The sequence below is a fragment of the Neoarius graeffei genome, chromosome 1 (genome assembly GCF_027579695.1).
Source record: "Neoarius graeffei isolate fNeoGra1 chromosome 1, fNeoGra1.pri, whole genome shotgun sequence".
NCBI classification, from domain to species: domain Eukaryota; kingdom Metazoa; phylum Chordata; class Actinopteri; order Siluriformes; family Ariidae; genus Neoarius; species Neoarius graeffei.
In genome coordinates this window covers 14,904,071-14,923,779 of record NC_083569.1, presented here as the reverse complement: position 1 = coordinate 14,923,779, position 19,709 = coordinate 14,904,071, and the positions used below count along the sequence as shown (strand labels likewise).

The 19,709-nt window shown below is 41.0% G+C and overlaps 1 protein-coding gene across 2 annotated transcripts in view; it reads left to right on the top strand.

The window, feature by feature from the left end:
- The window catches only part of carmil3 (capping protein regulator and myosin 1 linker 3), a 176,091-nt gene that overhangs the window by 50,594 nt on the left and 105,788 nt on the right, over positions 1–19,709 (top strand). The gene's annotated exons all lie outside the window — the stretch shown is intronic.

Below are 19,709 nucleotides of genomic sequence, written 5' to 3'. Positions count from 1 at the left end.
ACAACTCATCAGTACCTCACGATTTAATATTATTCCATCTATACACATTTATGACAGACGACTACTTTTCTCTTTTTGTTCTCTGCCTTTTTCAGGGGTTGCGTTAATGGTTCAAAAAAATGTAACTTTCTACACTGCCAGCAATGTTCATATTGTCCTCTGAAGAGATGGACAATAAAAAAAGAAAGCACTGTGATTTTTGATTTGATGGCCCATGCTTCATAGCTATTTGTTTGTGTGTGTACATCATAATTGGGTGGAAAAAGTGAAGCCAGAATGTCTGATGACTGGCTGCAGTACACTACAACTATTTAACCTCGCTCATTTCCATGTTAATAAATGAGAAGAGACTCAAACTTACATTTGAGTTACAGCTCCACAATAATAGTCAGGAATAGAGTTCTATCATGTTTACAAGTTCAGGTGGCCTTGATAGCTCCCCCAATATTTTTCCTTATGATAAATGCATTTTATAAGAGTTATTTAGGGGAATCCATGGCCTAATGGTTGGAGACGCAGCTTTGGAACCAAACGTTCACCAGTTCAATTTTCTGGACCAGCAGGAATGGCTGAAGTGCCCTTGAGCAAGGGACCTAACCCCCAACTGCTCCCCAGGCTGCTCTGGGTATGTTGTATGTCGCTCTGGATAAGAGCATCTGCTAAATGCCATGATAAAAAAATCAAAAGGTGCAGGCTATTTGTTGGTACCTCAAATATTGAAAGCAACATCGGGGCAGAGCCTTTTCTTATGATAACTTTAGGACTGCAGTTGTCCTGAACAGTCTTGCATGCAAGTCACCATTAATGAACAGTTGATAACTTCAACAAAATAGATTTTGTTACTATAATAAACCTCCTGATTACACAACTGTAGAGGCGGAACACTGAAGCACTTGACGGGCAGGATAATTTCAGGCACTGAATTTTATTTAAGCTTTTCAGCATCAAACTTTGCTCTCACGCATGTGCACGCGCACACACAAACATGATGCGTTAAGAAGCTCCCTCCTCTCTGCTTCCTTCCTTCCTCCCTATAAATATAAACCCTCAGCTCTCACTGCAAGATGCACATGATTAAAACACGTGTGATCAATTTGCCACTCGCCTTCCCTGACCTCGCCCTCCATTCATTAACTGATACTCGACCACGCCCCCACTGCTACATGCACTTTGTGACTATATAGGTCAGTTATAGAAGCTAGTTATTTATAATCACACTATCTGTTTTAATCCAAATGGCCACCACCAAAAGTGTTAGTTTCGGTCACGTGTTTTTAAAGCAGTAATTTATTCATTTGTTTTTGTTTTTTTAATATATTTTATGGAATTTTATTTATTTTAATTTTTTATTTATAAATTAATGGTAATATTTGCTAAAAAATGTTTTTGCCATGATGTAGCCTCACGTGCTGACATGGCATTAAAAAAAAAAATTCACTCACTTTAACCCAAGTGAGGATGGGTTCCCTTTTAAGTCTCGTTCCTCATGTTGTCGCAGGGAGTTTTTCCTTGCCACCATCACCTCAGGCTTGCTCATTTGGGATAAATACATTTATTAGGGATAAAATTATTAGTTAATATGTTTAACGTCTTTATTTTTCTGTAAAGCTGCTTTGTGGCCATGTTAAAAGTGCTATACAAATAAGCTGACTTGACTTGATAAATAAAGGGGCATGGTTAATGAGGGGACCGACAGTTTTGGACATGACAGTCAGGCCTCATGAATGCACTAGATTAGAAGCTTTTAACAGTTTGGTAGCAGAGCCATGTCTTGTTCACCTGTAAACCATTCTAATGGATCCTCAGCAGGGAGTTCTTTGCAGTTTTTTCTGGTATGTTGTTGTAACAAGAGTTCTAGGTGGGTGGAGCACAGAAGCATGGCAGGCCAGAACTGAGTTCTCAACAGACTCTTTATTATAGCTTTTCAGCTTAAACTATTCACATACACACGCACGCACACAAATATCCAGGTTGGGAGACGCTCCCTTCCTCCGCTCTCCCTCTCCTCTTATAGGGCGCGGTCACTGGGGAAGACACACAAACACAGGTTAATTCCTGTCAGGTGCAGTGATTCCGCCACTTACCTTCCCCGACTCCGCCCTCCATTCACAGACTGACGCTTGACCACGCCCCCGCTGCCACAGTTGTTCATTTTAATGTCTAAGCTAATTCGTTGTACTTGTATTATAACTAAAAAAAACATGAGTCAGTGAACTGATGGCATAAACCAGGGCAGCCAACGCTAGCTAAGTTGCATAATTTATTGACTGCATGGCCTTGGTGAACACTTGAAGAAACCCCACCAATGGACCAAGTAGAGCATAAAAGAGTACAGATAGGTAACTGATTGCAGGAGTCAGCAGTAGATGAAAATCATGGAAAGCAGTGGCAACTCATCAATATTTTGACCAAAAGGCTTTAAAGCTGTATAGTGGGAGTCTATAATTGCATTATGTTGTCCACTCATACTGTATATGTTGTACAGACTTGCTCTGAATTTTCTACCTGCCAACCCCATACAGGAAAACTGAGTGGTCCCAGTAAGAGCAGGTCAGTGGTTAAAAAAAAAATAGTAAACCAAAAAACTTTTTTTTATATACTCCTTTAAGAAACTGCCTTTAAGAAAGAGATCAAACAGCACTTTTAGTCACATTTTAATTATCATCATTAAAATTATTTGTAAAGTGTTGGATTTCATACTTCATTGTAGATCTATATAATCTCTTTTTTTTTTTTTTATCATTTAGCCTGAAAACCAAAAAACACCATTTCTGACCATTTTTCTTGGACGACATATCTCTGCATCCTTCATTAAAAACAGTTAAGTGATGTTAATTGTATAACCTGGCGGCACGGTGGTGTAGTGGTTAGCACTGTCGCCTTACAGCAAGAAGGTCCTGGGTTCGAGCCTAGCGGCCAGCGAGGGCCTTTCTGTGTGGAGTTTGCATGTTCTCCCCGTGTCTGTGTGGGTTTCCTCCGGGTGCTCCGGTTTCCCCCACAGTCCAAAGACATGCAGGTTAGGCTAATTGGTGGCTCTAAATTGACCGTAGGTGTGAGTGTGAATGGTTGTTTGTCTCTGTGTCAGCCCTGCAATGACCTAGCGCCTTGTCCAGGGTGTACCCCACTTCTTGCCCATAGTCAGCTCAGATAGGCTTCAGCTTGCCTGCAACCCTGTAGAACAGGATAAGCGGCTACAGATAATGGATAGCTAGATGGAATTGTATAACCTGGTGACTTGTCCAGGGTGTACCCCGCCTCTCGCCCATAGTCAGCTGGGATAGGCTCTAGCTTGCCTGCGACCCTGTAGAACAGGATAAGTGGCTACAGATAATGGATGGATGTTAATTGTATACATGTCTGATGTTAGCGATGTCAAACATACAGTCATGGGTTTTATTTCACATTAACAAACTCAATTTCTTCACTTACCATAACAGAAAGCGAGGGTGACCCGTCACCACATCTTTCAATCGGGAAAATTGGGTCGAGTCTAGATCATCAGCTGAAAGAGTACTAATATAAAATGTTGGAACAAGGCAGAGCTTCGAGAGGTCTAGGTTCCTATATGAGAGATCAAAACACCCACATAACTGTGCATTAGTTCCAGTTTTGTTTTTTGTTTTACCTCATTATTTTTCAACGATTAACTCATCTGCAATTTTTTAATGGGAGAAAAATGAAGACGGTTCTTTTGATGTATTTCTGAATGATAACTCATAACGGAGTATGTGGGTGTTAAAATGCGGAGTTCACAAGCAAAATGAGTGAAGGTTTGTGATTGTATGATTTATTTCCCTGGAGCTGGGTTCAAATACCAACTGTATCCCATGGCTCAGTGATTAGCTTTCTCTGCCAAGTAAAATGGGGAGCCTGATGAAAACTAGTGTGCGACAGCTCAGTAGCATGAATGGGAATATTGACTAAAAGGAATCTTCTATTATGCTACAAGGTCCTGCTTAGAAAGAAACACCATAGGAGATTACAAATACTTTGTAAAAAATGTTCTCTGATGTGTTCTTTTCTTTTTTCATTATTCTTCTATTTAAGTTTTAGCACTGAATGGCTGAAGAATTGTTGCTCGTCAAACTAATGAACTTCTGATTATTATTCATATATATTTTGTGTGTGTGTATATATATATATATATATATATATATATATATATATATATATATATACACTCTCACACTATATACACTGCTCACCCCTCCTTTGGGTGGTCTTTTTTCCCTCAAGCTTGGGTTCTCTATCAGTGGCCTGGAAGTTTGAGGGTCCTGTGCAGTATCTTAGCTGTTCCTAGAACTGTGCTTTTCTGGACAGAGATCTCAGATGTTGTTCCTGGGATCTGTTGGAGCCACTCTCCCAGCTTGTGGATCACTGCACCGAGGGCTCCTATCACCATGGGGACCACTGTTGTTTTCATCTTCCACATCTTTTCTAGCTCTTCTTTCAGCCCTTGATACTTCTCAAGCTTCTCAAGTGCCTTTTTCCTGATGTTATTGTCACTTGGTATTGCTACATCCATCACCACAGCCTTGTTTTCCTGTTTGTCCACCACTACCATGTCCGGTTGGTTAGCCATTCCCAGTTTGTCTGTCTGTATCTGTAAGTTCCACAGAATCTTAGTTTGGTCATTCTCAAACACTTTTGGAGATGTGTCCCACTTTGACCTTGGGACTTCCAGTCCATACTCTGCACAAATGTTTCTGTACAGTATGCCAGCCACTTGGTTATGGCGTTCCATGTACGCTCTTCCTGCTAGCATCTTCCACCCTGCTGTTATGTGCTAGATTGTCTCGGGGGCATCTCTGCCACCTCATGTGGCAGACCCTGGCCTCTATTGATCTTGTGCTTAGCCTGTGTATCTATGATTAGTGCCTCTGTGCCGTCTTTCAGTCCAGCTTTATCCAGCCACTGGTAGGACTTTAATATCCGCTATTTCTATCTGCCGGTGGTACAGTGCTCAGCATAAATGAGTACACCCTCTTTGTAAAGTAACATTTTAAACAATATCTCAATGAACACAAACAATTTCCAAAATGTTGACAAGACAAAGTTTGATATAACATCTGTTTAACTTATAACGTGAAAGTAAGGTTAATAATATCACTTAGATTACACATTTTTCAGTTTTACTCAAATTAGGGTGGTGCAAGAATGAGTACACCCCACTGAAAGTCTCTGGAGCAAAGCAAAATTGTAAACTACAAATGTCTAATTTAAAAAGAATACAATCACAGGTGAGTCTAATTAGTCATTACACAGGTGTCCAGCAGACAGTTGACTCTAAAAGGGTGTTGCTTAAAGTGCTGATGACACGTTTTTGACATCTTTGGCGATGTTTTATAACATAAAAAGTAATTCCCGATGATCCATATATTAATTCACGAAGGCGCCTATTTTACAAGTTATGATAAAAGCGGCTATTTGGGCAAATTTGACGGGGCTGCAGCACCCAGGAGACGAAGGAGGAGGAGGAGCTATATGACGTCAGCGAAAGAACCTTCCTCCTAACTTACCAGTTTGTTGTTGATGCGACAGGTGTTCAGTTTATCATTATTAGTATTTTTATTAGACATTATTATACATTATTATATATATATAGTTATTATGCCTTCGCGTTGTGTTGCCGGCTTTTGCTCCAAAACCCACAAGGATGGGGTAAGTTTATTCAAGTTTCCCAGAGATCCCGAGCTGCATGCGAAGTGGGTGAAGCAAGTCAGGCGCACTCGTGACAAATGGGAGCCCTCACCAACATCCGTCCTGTGCTCTGAACACTTCGATTTGGATTGTTTTGACACCCTTCCCAGCTTAAAAGAATCTCTTGGGTGTTCAGTTCAGCACAAACGTGTGTTACTACCATCAGCAGTACCTACACAGTGTTGCCAGATTGGGAGGTTTCCTGCCCAGTTGGGAGGTTTCAAGTGCATTTTGGTGGGTTTTGAACATATTTTGGGCTGGAAAACGTCAGCAGTATCTGATACTGCTGAAGTTTTCCAGCCCAAAATATGTTCAAAACCCACCAAAATGCACTTCAAACCGCCCAACTGGGCGGGAAACCTCCCAATCTGGCAAATCAAAATCAAATCAAGTTTATTTGTATAGCGCTTTTAACAATAAACATTGTCGCAAAGCAGCTTTACAGAATTTGAACGACTTAAAACATGAGCTAATTTTATCCCTAATCTATCCCCAATGAGCAAGCCTGTGGCGACGGTGGCAAGGAAAAACTCCCTCAGACGACATGAGGAAGAAACCTCGAGAGGAACCAGACTCTAAAGGGAACCCATCCTCATTTAGGCAACAACAGACAGCCTGACTATAATATTAACAGTTTTAACAGGTATAACCCTCAACTGTCCTCATGGGGCCATCCTTCACAGGAGCGGTGCGATAAAACTCTGACCAGACACAGGGCACCAGGATGGATCAAGCAGGTCCGAGGGGCAGAAGAGGCCAGCATCTCAATCCCAGGATCAACATGTAACTCAGAGGGACAGATTGGGGGGGGGAAGAGAGAGAGAAAGAAAACACAGGTTGTTAGGTATGCCCTAAAAATGACAAGTATTAAATCTGTGTGGTAGGCTCGCAGAGACGAGAGTCTTTACATCAGGCATAACACACAACAATGGCATGTTAATATGGTAAAAAATATCATGACCTGCTCTGGCTGGATGCTTGATTGGGTGATGGGAGCACACTCCTCAGCAATGATGAGATGCAGATGGGACCCTTAGGGCTGGCCAAGACAATTCAGTTACATTTCACCAGGTCTGGGACATGCGACAGAATGTCTGACGGCCGATTCCCTGCAGGCTACGATAGCCAGTTGAGGTCTCCACCCTCTCCACCAAAAGATTTCCTGTTGACTCCATGTAACTCAGAGGGACAGATTTGGGGTGGGGGGGAGGGAAAGAAAACACAGGTTGTTAGGTATGCCCAATGTCACCTGAATAAGTAGGAGCAGTATACATATTGCACCGAGTACAAGCAGGGACTCCGGCAACTAACTATGACAGCATAACTAAAAGGAGAGAGCCAGAAGGTAACACAGGCATGAGGGAGCCCCGGGACATAAACCAGCCAGCCACTACACCGTCAACAAACTCGAGTGAGTAAGCAAGTGGGGACTGACAGCATCCATACATCCCAGTTTACCAAAACACTCTATGTCTGAGGACCCTCCAGATCTACTCCTTTACCTCATAAACACCATTAACAAAAGGCTTGACTAAACAGATATGTTTTCAGCCTAGACTTAAATGCTGAGACTGTGTCTGATTCCCGAACATTACTTGGAAGGCTGTTCCATAACTGTGGGGCTTTGTAAGAAAAGGCTCTGTCCCCTGATGTAGCCTTCACTATACGAGGTACCAGCAGATAGCCTGCACCTTTTGATCTAAGTAGGCGTGGCGGGTCATAGAGGAGCAGAAGTTCACTCAGGTACTGTGGTGCGAGACCATTTAGTGCTTTAAAGGTCAATAGTAGTATTTTATAATCAATACGAAATTTGATTGGGAGCCAATGCAGTGTGGATAAGACCGGCGTGATGTGGTCATATTTTCTAGTTCTAGTAAGGACTCTTGCTGCTGCATTTTGAACTAACTGGAGCTTGTTTATGCACTTATTGGAACATCCAGACAGTAAGGCATTACAGTAATCCAACCTGGAGGTAACGAAAGCATGGACTAGTTTTTCTGCATCATGCAATGACATTAAATTTCTTATCTTTGCAATATTTCTGAGATGAAAGAAAGCTATCCGGGTGATGTTATCAATGTGAGTTTCGAATGAAAGACTGGGGTCAATAATCACTCCGAGGTCTTTTACTGCTGCACGTGAAGAAACAGAAAGTCCATCCAGAGTCACTGTGTAATCAGAAAACTTACTTCTAGCTGTATGTGGTCCTAGCACAAGTACTTCAGTCTTGTCAGAGTTAAGCAGAAGGAAATTAATAAGCATCCAGTGTCTAATGTCCTTAACACATTCCTCAATTCTATTAAGCTGGTGTCTCTCATCAGGTTTTGCAGAGACATACAACTGTGTGTCATCAGCATAACAGTGGAAACTAATACAATGTTTACGAATAATATCGCCCAGAGGTAACATATATAGAGAAAAAAGCAGTGGACCCAAGACAGAACCTTGTGGAACACCAAACTTTACCTCGGTACGTCTAGAAATATCACCATTTATATCAACATACTGATAACGATCAGTTAGATAAGACCTGAGCCAGGAGAGGGCCATTCCCTTAACTCCCACAACATTTTCTAGTCTATCCTGAAGAATGGAATGATCAATGATATCAAATGCTGCACTAAGGTCAAGCAACACAAGTAGCGAGACACAGCCCTGATCAGACGCCAACAGTAGGTCGTTTACTACTTTAACCAGTGCTGTCTCTGTGCTATGATGAGGTCTAAATCCTGACTGATACATTTCATGGATGTTATTCCTATGTAAATATGAGCATAACTGCTGTGCCACAGCTTTTTCAAGGATCTTGGAGATAAAGGGAAGGTTTGATATTGGCCGATAATTGGACAGCTGACAGGGATCAAGGTCAGGTTTTTTAATCAGGGGTTTGATAACTGCTAGTTTAAAGGATTTGGGTACATAGCCAATCATAAGAGAAGAATTTATTATTTTTAGAAGCGGTTCAATTACTCCAGGCATTATCTGTTTGAATAGATGTGTCGGTAAGGGATCTAGTACGCAAGTCGAGGCTTTTGATGTAGAGATTAATGAAAGTAATTCAGTTTCTTTTAGGGGAGTAAAACATTCTAACTGATGATCTGATACAGTTATATTGTTAACTACAAGGTCACTTTCATTGTCTAACCTTAAATTAGTAGTTTGAATTTTTTGTCGGATATTCTCAATTTTGTTATTAAAAAAATTCATGAAGTCGTTGCTACTACATACTGCAGGTGTGCATGTGTTGATAGTGGACTTATTCCTGGTTAATTTTGCTACAGTATTAAATAGGAATCTATGATTATTTTTGTCATCTTCTATTAGGGAGGAGAAATATGTTGATCTCGCAGCACTAAGAGCTTTTCTATACTTCAGGAAGCTCTCCTTCCAAGCTAATTTGAACACTACCAATTTTGTTTGACGCCATTTACATTCCAATTTTCGAGTGGTCTGTTTCAATGTGCGAGTGTCATCATTATACCAGGGTGCTAATTTTTTGTCTCTGACCATTTTCCTTTTTAGAGGAGCTACATTATCTAAAGTATGGCGGAATGTTGACTCTAAGCATTCAGTTGCCTGATCAAGTTCTGCAGGGGCTAACAGTGACCCAATCAAAGTTGACAGCTCTGGGAGATCATTTATAAAGCTCTGTGCAGTAGTTGACGTGAAAGTACGTTTAATACAGTAGCGTGGTGAGGTGCATATATTATTACTCAGACATATCTTGAATGAGATGAGACAATGATCTGAGATAACTTCAGACTGTGGAAGTATGACTATATTATCTACGTTTAATCTGAATGTTAGTATTAGATCAAGGGTGTGACCACCATTATGGGTCGGTCCTATGACATTCTGCTTAATCCCGACTGAGTCTAAGATGGACACAAATGCTGTTTTTAAAGGGTCTTCTGGGTTATCGAAGTGAATATTAAAATCTCCGACAACTAAAGCTTTGTCTAAGGAAATAACCAGATCTGAGATAAAATCTGCAAATTCAGAAAGAAACTCAGAATATGGCCCCGGGGGCCTGTAAATAATAAGCAATGGAATTAACTGGGTAGACTTATTTTTCGAGGCTACATACATTATATGAGTATGAAGAACTTCAAATGTATTAAATTTATAACCAGGTTTTTGTGTTACACCTAGATAATCGTTATAAATAACCGCGACGCCTCCTCCTCTGCCAGTTAGACGAGGCTGGTGTATATAACTGTATCCAGGAGGACTCGCTTCATTTAATGCTATATATTCATTTGGCTTAATCCATGTTTCTGTTAAACACAGTACATTAAACTCCTGATCAGTAATGAGTTCATTAACCATTAGTGCTTTAGATGTAAGAGATCTAATATTTAATAGCCCCACCTTTAGATCAAAGGTGCTGGCAGCAGCTGTACAGTCAGTATGATCTAATTTTATATTGATTAGGTTACTGGAAAAACTCTCTGAAAATTTCTACCTTTTTGTTGAGCTCGGGGAACAGACACAGTCTCGATGTAGTGGGCCCTGAGTGACGACTCTGTGCAGCTAGCAGACAGTCGGTTTAGCCTGTTCGTCTGCTCCCTGGCCTTGGCTCTGGATTGTCAGAAATTAACTAGGCCTGTTCTGAGACTATGACCTATGCTGCAGGAAGTGAGAGCAGCACCTTCCCGAGTGGGATGGATACCGTCCCGCCCTAACAGGCCAGCAGTGCCCTCAAAATTAGCCCAATTATCTATAAAGCCCACACTGTTTTCAGAGCACCACCTGGACAGCCAGCAGTTCAGCGACCATAACCTGCTGTAAGCTACATCGCCACGCCGCATTGGGATGGGGCCAGAGCATACTACAGCATCAGACATCGCCTTCGCTAATTTAAACACCTCTACAAAGTTACTCTTAGTAACCTCAGACTGACGAAGGTGTATATCATTAGCTCCTGCATGGATAACTATCTTTGAGAACCTGTGCTTGCCTAGGACCCTAAGATTACCTGCTATGTCCGACGCCCTGGCTCCCGGTATACACCTGACTAAAGCTGCTGGTGCCCCTAAAGGCTGAGCTAATTTCACGTGCTGTATGATAGAGTCCCCTATAACCAGAGCTCTTTCAGGTTTCTCAGTGGGTGCATCACTAAGGAGAGCAAACCTGTTCGACACATGATGCGGAGAGGAGTGGTGCTCCCGTGGGCGAGCCTCAGTGGTAGCTTTGGCTCTACGCTTATGCCGCCGAGCCGTCACCCATTCGCCCCGCTGTAAGGGCTCTAATGCCGGAGTTGGGGGATTGCTAACTCCACCTAGGGCGTCCAGACTTTCCCTAACAGAAACTACACTGTTCTCACGCTCACTAACCTGCTCTAAAGCCTGGACACGCGCTTCTAGCACTGTAATCTTCTCCGTCAGAGAGCTAACTAATCTGCACTTATCACAAGTAAAGCTAATAAAGCTATCGTTAGTGATGGAGGAAGAATGACTAAACATCCTGCACTCAGCACACTGAACAGGCTGAAGGTGTGCCATAATGAAAAGATTCACGTACCCTTAAATGAAGATCTGTTGATATTAAAGCAGATCAGATGTGGATGGCCTCCGCTTGTGGTCTTTACACAGGAGGAGAGAAAAAGAAAGCTTCCGGTCTCTGCGTTCTTCCGAAAAAAGAAAGAGAAAAAAACGGGAAAAAAAAACAGAAAAAGGAAAGTGAAAAGTACAAAAATGAAAGCGACAGTACAATACTGGCAACACTGCCAGTATTCTGGAGGGGATCTACTAGTAGCTATGCCGGATTCAAAGACAGTCCTCCTGTCAGAACATGTGTTGTGAAATGACATAAGATAAAGGTACGTAGAGCTATAGATTTCTACATGATAATCATAAATGTAATCATAAAGTCGGCATGATATCAGTCATGTATTTGCTTGTGAAAGCTTGCGGCTTTCATGTAACTGCCGCCTAGCAACGAGAGGCAAAGGGTAAATTGGGTAGACTATCATAGATTCTATTCGGAAGAGATCAACACAATTCTAGACTCCCAGAAGAGGAAGAGCTAGCACTAGAGAGTTCACCGGCGTTTTCATGCGCCATTTCCATTGAGTTGAACCAGAGTAGAACAGCCAGTGAACCACAGCGTGTTCTTCCGCTGACGTCCCAACATGGCCGCGAGCCACGGACCCAGTTTTCTTGCGCTGTGCAATTAAAAGTTGGATATTTGCGTAACAACAGCTTCTTTTCATGTAATTATAACAGAAATCTAACATGTTTGCCATGTTGTATAGTTTATTTAAGAAATTGCATAGAGTCATGTTCGTGTCATTAGCCCTTTAAAGAAAACCTCTTCCCATTTCAAGCTGTCAGCAATGGCACCACATGGAAGAGAAATGACGCAAGACCTGAGAAAGAAAATAATTTCTTTACACCACAAAGGTGAAGGCTACAAGATGATCAGCAAAGCTTTAATTATCAGTCAGAATACTGTAGCAAAAGTGGTACAAAAATTTAAGAAAGATGGAACTGCAACCATCTCACAGAGATGTCCAGGTCGTCCACGGAAGTTAACACCTCGACAGGAGCGTCTTCTGATGAGAAGGGTTGAAGAAAATCGGCATGCAAGTTCACTGCAGTTATCTAAAGAAGTAGAAAGCCAAACTGGGGTGACTATTCCCCGTGACACAATACGGCGTACACTGCAGAGGAATGGCATGCATGAATGCCGTCCACAAAAGAAGCCTCTCCTAAAGCCCAGGCACAAAAAAGCCCACCTAGAGTTTACCAGGGCCCATGCTGACAAAGATGAAGACTACTGGGACTCTATACTCTGGAGTGATGAGACCAAGATAAATGTTTTTGGAACTGATGGCTTCAAAACTGTATGGTGTCGCAAAGTTGAGGAATACAAAGAAAAATGCATGGTGCCTACAGTGAAACATGGTGGTGGCAATGTCCTTATGTGGGGCTGCATCAGTGCTGCTGGTGTTGGGGAGCTGCATTTCACTGATGGCATCATGAATTCACAGATGTATTGCTCCATACTGAAAGAGAAGATGCTACCATCACTCCGTGCCCTTGGTCGTCGTGCACTTTTCCAACATGACAATGATCCTAAACACACATCTAAGGTCACTGTTGGATTTCTGAAGAAGAACAGGGTGAAAGTGATTCAGTGGCCAAGTATGTCTCTCCTGATCTGAACCCAATCGAACACCTATGGGGAATTCTGAAGAGACCAGGTGAACATCACTCTCCATCTAGAGTGTCACTAAAAGAGGTCATTGTTGAAGAATGGAAAAAGATTGATGTTGCAAAATGTCGCCAACTTGTTCATTCCATGCCTAGAAGACTTGGTGCTGTCATTAAAAATCATGGAGGCCATACAAAGTACTAGATGTAGTAGTTTTTGTTGTGGGGTGTACTCATTTTTGCACCACCCTAATTTGAGTAAAACTGAAAAATGTGTAATCTAAGTTTATATTATTAACCTTACTTTCACGTTATAAGTTAAATAGATGTTATATTAAACTTTGTCTTGTCAACATTTTGGAAATTGTTTGTGTTCATTGAGATATTGTTTAAAATGTTACTTTTCAAAGGGGGTGTACTCATTTACGCTGAGCACTGTACATCCTGTGCAGTGGTTTGTCTTTCCATGATGGATATATATACTTTATAGCATCTGTTATAGTATTTTTCATTCAAATGTGATCACACGTAAAAAGGGGACATTTTCTATATATTGGTAGAACAAATGATGCTATTTGCTGTCTTACAAAGAAGACAGTGAAGACTGTGTGAGGTGATGACATCTTTCTCACATACTGAAGCTCTTATTATAGCCAATGAGTGTCTCTGCTGACTTCCTGTCTGACAGTGGCGATGGCATGTCATTCTCAGCAGTAGTCTTAGCCAAATAGTGTCAGGTTCTTCCTTCTGCCTCTGCCTGCAGTAAACATCAGATAACATCAGTTTCACTTCCTGTGTGATTTTTATACGCCTCTAGACATGTAGAAATGGCCCCTAATTTTAACACCTTAGTCACAAAAACTAATGCATATTTCATTTTGTGGTCTGTCTATTTGAAGACCTGTACTTGTATGATGAAGAATGATGACTTTGTGGTTTGAATTAGATCAAACATGGAAGAGAAATATGTGAAGAGGAACACGGGGGCCAATTTATTTGTGAGGAGGAGGAGTTGGGTTTGTTTTTAGTCACCAAAGTTTGAGTGGAAATCAAAAATCTGGTGCTAGCCATGTCTAATAGACATAAAAATGTAGTTTGTAACATATTTGTCAAACAGGAAGAATAACTGGAGCAAGAATCAAGGAAACAAGGTTTAATCACAGATCAAAATATTCAACAGGTGAACACGTTCAGGTAACACCGCAATCACAAGACAGACAAAACACACCCAGCAACTCCTGTCCAACATTTGCTACATCACAACGGCATTCTCGTCTGCCATACCTTGTGCTCTGTGGCCTTCAAAACTACACAGGAATCGCTAGTTGTTACAAACTGTTTGGTAATTAGCGGAAGCTAAGCTAAGCTAAAGCCAGGCCTTCAGGAGAAAGGCAAGCCCGAGCTCACCTCGCTGCGCTGTAGAAGTTATGCTAGCTAACTAACTAGCTGCGATAGAACACTAAGCTAGGATAAGCTATTACACAACAACCTATTAACTTACACTAACACTACTCTTATGCTCACAAATAGCGTTCTCACACCATAATACTAACACCTCAGGAGCGTACCACCAAAAAACAAAAGCAAGTGACGTGAAGCTGATACAAAATAATATATGTAAATGCTTTTCACCTGTGGAGCTCCATAGACACATCTTGTATTTTGAAAAGAGCTGTCCGCAATACAGATTTTGAAGTTGGAGGGTGTGCCATGGATAGGTGTCATGCCAGTTTTGCTTCCAAAAGTAATATTCTTTCAATATTCTTTCTGTCAAATTCTTTTAGTTGGATCTCTTTGCCCAGCACTAAAGTTTTTTGCTATTTATCTCAGCCATGATATGATTTATTCTATCTGTTCTATGTTCTTCCAAGAAAGTTGTGGCGCACTGCCAAGAGCCTTGTTGCGGGAAGTGATGCTCCAGTATGGTATTGTCAGAGATGTCTGAGCATTTTGAAATCGTTGCTCAAAAAAAAATGGCCACAAATTCTATGCATGTCATTTCTCTTAGTTGACAGTTCTTGACATAATATGGATTACTATAGTTGTGGAATAGGGCTGTTTACTGTATTTTTATTACAACTCCAATTCCAAAAAAAGTTGGGACAAAGTACAAATTGTAAATAAAAATGGAATGCAATGATGTGGAAGTTTCAAAATTCCATATTTTATTCAGAATAGAACATAGATGACATATCAAATGTTTAAACTGAGAAAATGTATCATTTAAAGAGAAAAATTAGGTGATTTTAAATTTCATGACAACAACACATCTCAAAAAAGTTGGGACAAGGCCATGTTTACCACTGTGAGACATCCCCTTTTCTCTTTACAACAGTCTGTAAACGTCTCGGGACTGAGGAGACAAGTTGCTCAAGTTTAGGGATAGGAATGTTAACCCATTCTTGTCTAATGTAGGATTCTAGTTGCTCAACTGTCTTAGGTCTTTTTTGTCGTATCTTCCGTTTTATGATGCGCCAAATGTCTTCTATGGGTGAAAGATCTGGACTGCAGGCTGGCCAGTTCAGTACCCAGACCCTTCTTCTACACAGCCATGATGCTGTAGTTGATGCAGTATGTGGTTTGGCATTGTCATGTTGGAAAATGCAAGGTCATCCCTGAAAGAGACGTCGTCTGGATGGGAGCATATGTTGCTCTAGAACCTGGGTATACCTTTCAGCATTGATGGTGTCTTTCCAGATGTGTAAGCCGCCCATGCCACACGCACTAATGCAACCCCATACCATCAGAGATGCAGGCTTCTGAACTGAGCACTGATAACAACTTGGGTCATCCTTCTCCTCTTTAGTGCGAATGACACGGCGTCCCTGATTTCCATAAAGAACTTTAAATTTTGATTCGTCTGACCACAGAACAGTTTTCCACTTTGCCACAGTCCATTTTAAATGAGCCTTGGCCCAGAAAAGACGTCTGCACTTCTGGATCATGTTTAGATACGGCTTCTTCTTTGAACTATAGAGTTTTAGCTGGCAACGGCGGATGGCACGGTGAATTGTGTTCACAGATAATGTGCTCTGGAAATATTTCTGAGCCCATTTTGTGATTTCCAATACAGAAGCATGCCTGTATGTGATGCAGTGCCGTCTAAGGGCCCGAAGATCATGGGCACCCAGTATGGTTTTCCGGCCTTGACCCTTACGCACAGAGATTCTTCCAGATTCTCTGAATCTTTTGATGATATTATGCACTGTAGATGATGATATGTTCAAACTCTTTGCAATTTTACACTGTCGAACTCCTTTCTGATATTGCTCCACTATTTGTTCGCGCAGAATTAGGGGGATTGGTGATCCTCTTCCCATCTTTACTTCTGAGAGCCACTGCCACTCCAAGATGCTCTTTTTATACCCAGTCATGTTAATGACCTATTGCCAATTGACCTAATGAGTTGCAATTTGGTCCTCCAGCTGTTCCTTTTTTGTACCTTTAACTTTTCCAGCCTCTTATTGCCCCTGTCCCAACTTTTTTGAGATGTGTTGCCGTCATGAAATTTCAAACGAGCCAATATTTGGCATGAAATTTCAAAATGTCTCACTTTCGACATTTGATATGTTGTCTATGTTCTATTGTGAATACAATATCAGTTTTTGAGATTTGTAAATTATTGCATTCCGTTTTTATTTACAATTTGTTCTTTGTCCCAACTTTTTTGGAATCGGGGTTGTATTTATTGTTTGATCACAAACACATTAAGAAGGCAAGAAATTCATTAACAAATTAACTTTTGATGAGGCATGAAGTTATTGAAAAGCATGCCAGGTGACTACCTCATGAAGCTGGTTAAGATAATGCCAGTAGTGTGCAAAACATCAACAAGGTAAAAAGTGGCTACTTTTGAAGAATCTAAAATATCAAACTTTTTTTTTTAAACCACATAATTCCATACAGTGCCTTCCAAAATTATTCATCCTCCTTGGTGTTTGTCCTGTTTTGTTGCATTATAAGCTGGAATTAAAATGGATTTTTGGGGGGTTAGCACCATTTGATTTACACAACATGCCTATGACTTTAAAGGTGCACATTGTTGTTTTATTGTGACACAAACAATAATCAAGATGAAAAAAACAGAAATCTGGAATCTGCATAGGTATTCACCCCCTTTTGTATGAAACCCTGAAATAAGAGCTGGTCCAAGCAATTTACTTCATAAATCATGTACTTAGTTGATTAAGATCCACCTGTGTGCAATCAAAGTGTCACATGATCTGTCACATGATGTCTGTATAAACCAACCTGGTCTGGAAGGACCCTGACTCTGCAACACTACTAAGCAAGCAACATGAAAACCAAGGAGCACTCCAAACAGGTCAGAGACAAAGTTGTGAAGAAGTATGGATCAGGGTTGGGTTATAAAAAATATCCCAAATTTTGAATATTCCAGGGAGCTCCATTAAATCCATCATAGCAAAATGGAAAGAATATGGCACCACTACAAACGTGACAAGAGAAGGCCGCCCACCAAAACTCTCAGACCAGGCAAGGAGGGCATTAATCAGAGATGTAACAAAGACACCAAAGGAGCTGCAAAGGTCCACAGCAGAGATGGGAGTATCTGTCCATAGGACCACTTTAAGCCATACACTCCACAGAGCAGGGCTTTATAGAAGAGTGGCCAGAAAAAGCCATTGCTTAAGAAAACATGTTTGGAGTTTGCCCTACAGCATGTGACAGACTCCCCAAACACACAGATGATGATTCTCTGGTCAAATGAGACAAAAATTGAACTTTTTGGCCATCATGGGAAATACCATGTGTGGCGCAAACCCATCACCCTGAGAACACCATCCATACAATGAAGCATGGTGGTGGCAGCATCATGCTGTGGGGATGTTTCTAATCTGCAGGGACAGGAAAGCTGGTCAGGACTGAAGGAAAGATGGCTGGCACTAAATACAGGGCGATTCTGGAGGAAAACCTGTTTGAGTCAGCCAGCGGTTTGAGACTGGGACAAAGGTTCATGGTAGAACAATGATCCTAAACGTACTGCTAAAGCTACACTGGAATGGTTTAAGGGGAAACATTTAAATGTCTTGGAATGGCCCAGACCTCAATCCAATTGAGAATCTGTGGCATAACTTGAAGATTGCTGTCCACCAACGCAACCCATCTAACTTGAAGGAGTTGGAGCAGTTTTGCCTTGAGGAATGGACAAAAATCCCAGTGGCTAGATGTGCTAAGCTAATAAAGACATACCCCAAGAGACTTGCAGCTGTACTAGTGCATCTCAAAAAATTAGAATACCATGAAAAAGTTCCTTTTTTTCATAATTTAATTCAAAAAGGTAAACTTTCATATATTCTATATTCATTACATATAAAGTGAAATATTTAAAGCCTTTTTTGTTTTAATTTTGATGATTATGGCTTATAGCTCATGAAAATCAGAAATCCAGTATCTCAAATTATTAGAATATTCCCTAAGATCAATCAAAAAAAGGATTTACAATACAGAAATGTCCAACTTCTGAAAAGTATATTCATTTATACACTCAATACTTGGTTGGGGCTCCTTTACCATGAGTTACTATATGGAGGTGATCAGTCTGTGGCACTGCTGAGGTGTTACTGAAGCCCAGGTTGCTTTGATAGTGGCCTTCAGTGTATCTGTATTTTTGGGTCGGGTGTTTCTCATCTTCCTCTTGACAATACCCCATAGATTCTCTATGGGGTTCAGGTCAGGCAAGTTGGCTGGCCAATCAAACACAGTAATCTCATGGTCAGCAAACCATTTGGTAGTAGTTTTGGCACTGTGGGTAGGTGCTAAGTCCTGCTGGAAAAGGAAATCAGCATCTCCAAAAAGCTCATCAGCAGATGGAAGCATGAAGTGCTCTAAAATCTCCTGATAGATGGCTGTGTTGACTTTGGACTTGATAAAATACAGTAGACCAACACCAGCAGATGACATGACACCCCAAATCATCACAGACTGCGGAAACTTCACACTGGGCTTCAAACACCTTGGATTCTATGCCTCTCCACTCTTTCTCCAGGCTCTAGAACCGTGATTTCCAAATTAAATGCAAAATGTACTTTCATCTGAAAAGAGGACTTTGGACCACTGAGCAACAGTCCATTTCTTTCTCTCCTTAGCCCAGATAAGACACTTCTGGCATTGTCTCTGGCTCAGGAGTAGCTTGATATTAGGAATGCGAAAGTTGTATCCCCTTTCTTGAAGATGTCTGTTCGTGATGGGTCTTGATACACTGACACCAGCCTCAGTCCACTCCTTGTGAAGCTCTCCCAAGTTCTTGAATCAACTTTTCTTGACAATCCTCTCAAGACTGCGGCCATCCCTGTTGCTTGTGCACCTTTTCCAGCCACCCTTTTCAGCAATGACCTTTTGTGGCTTACCCTCCTTGTGGAGGGCATCAGTGATCATCTTCTGGACAACAGTCAAGTCAGCAGTCTTCCCCATGATTGTGGTTGTGTGTACTGAACTAGACTGAGAGATACACTGTGTTCATACTGTTTTACTCAAACTCGAAATGAAATATTCTAATATTTTGAGATGTTTTTTTAAATGTTTTTGTACTGTATGCCATACTGATTAAAATAGAAAAATGCTTGAAACATTTTAGTTTATGTGTAATGAGTCTATAATATATAACATTTTCACTTTCTTAAATAACTGATGGAAAATATTGAACTTTTTCACAATATTCTAATTTTTTGAGATGCACTAGTAATTTTAGTAAAAAGTGGCTCTACAAAGTATTGACTTTGGGGGGTGAATACCTATGCACACTCTAGATTTCTGTTTTTTCATCTTAATTATTGTTTGTGTCACAATAAAAAAACAATGTGTCTTCAGTATTATTCTACAATGTAGAAAATA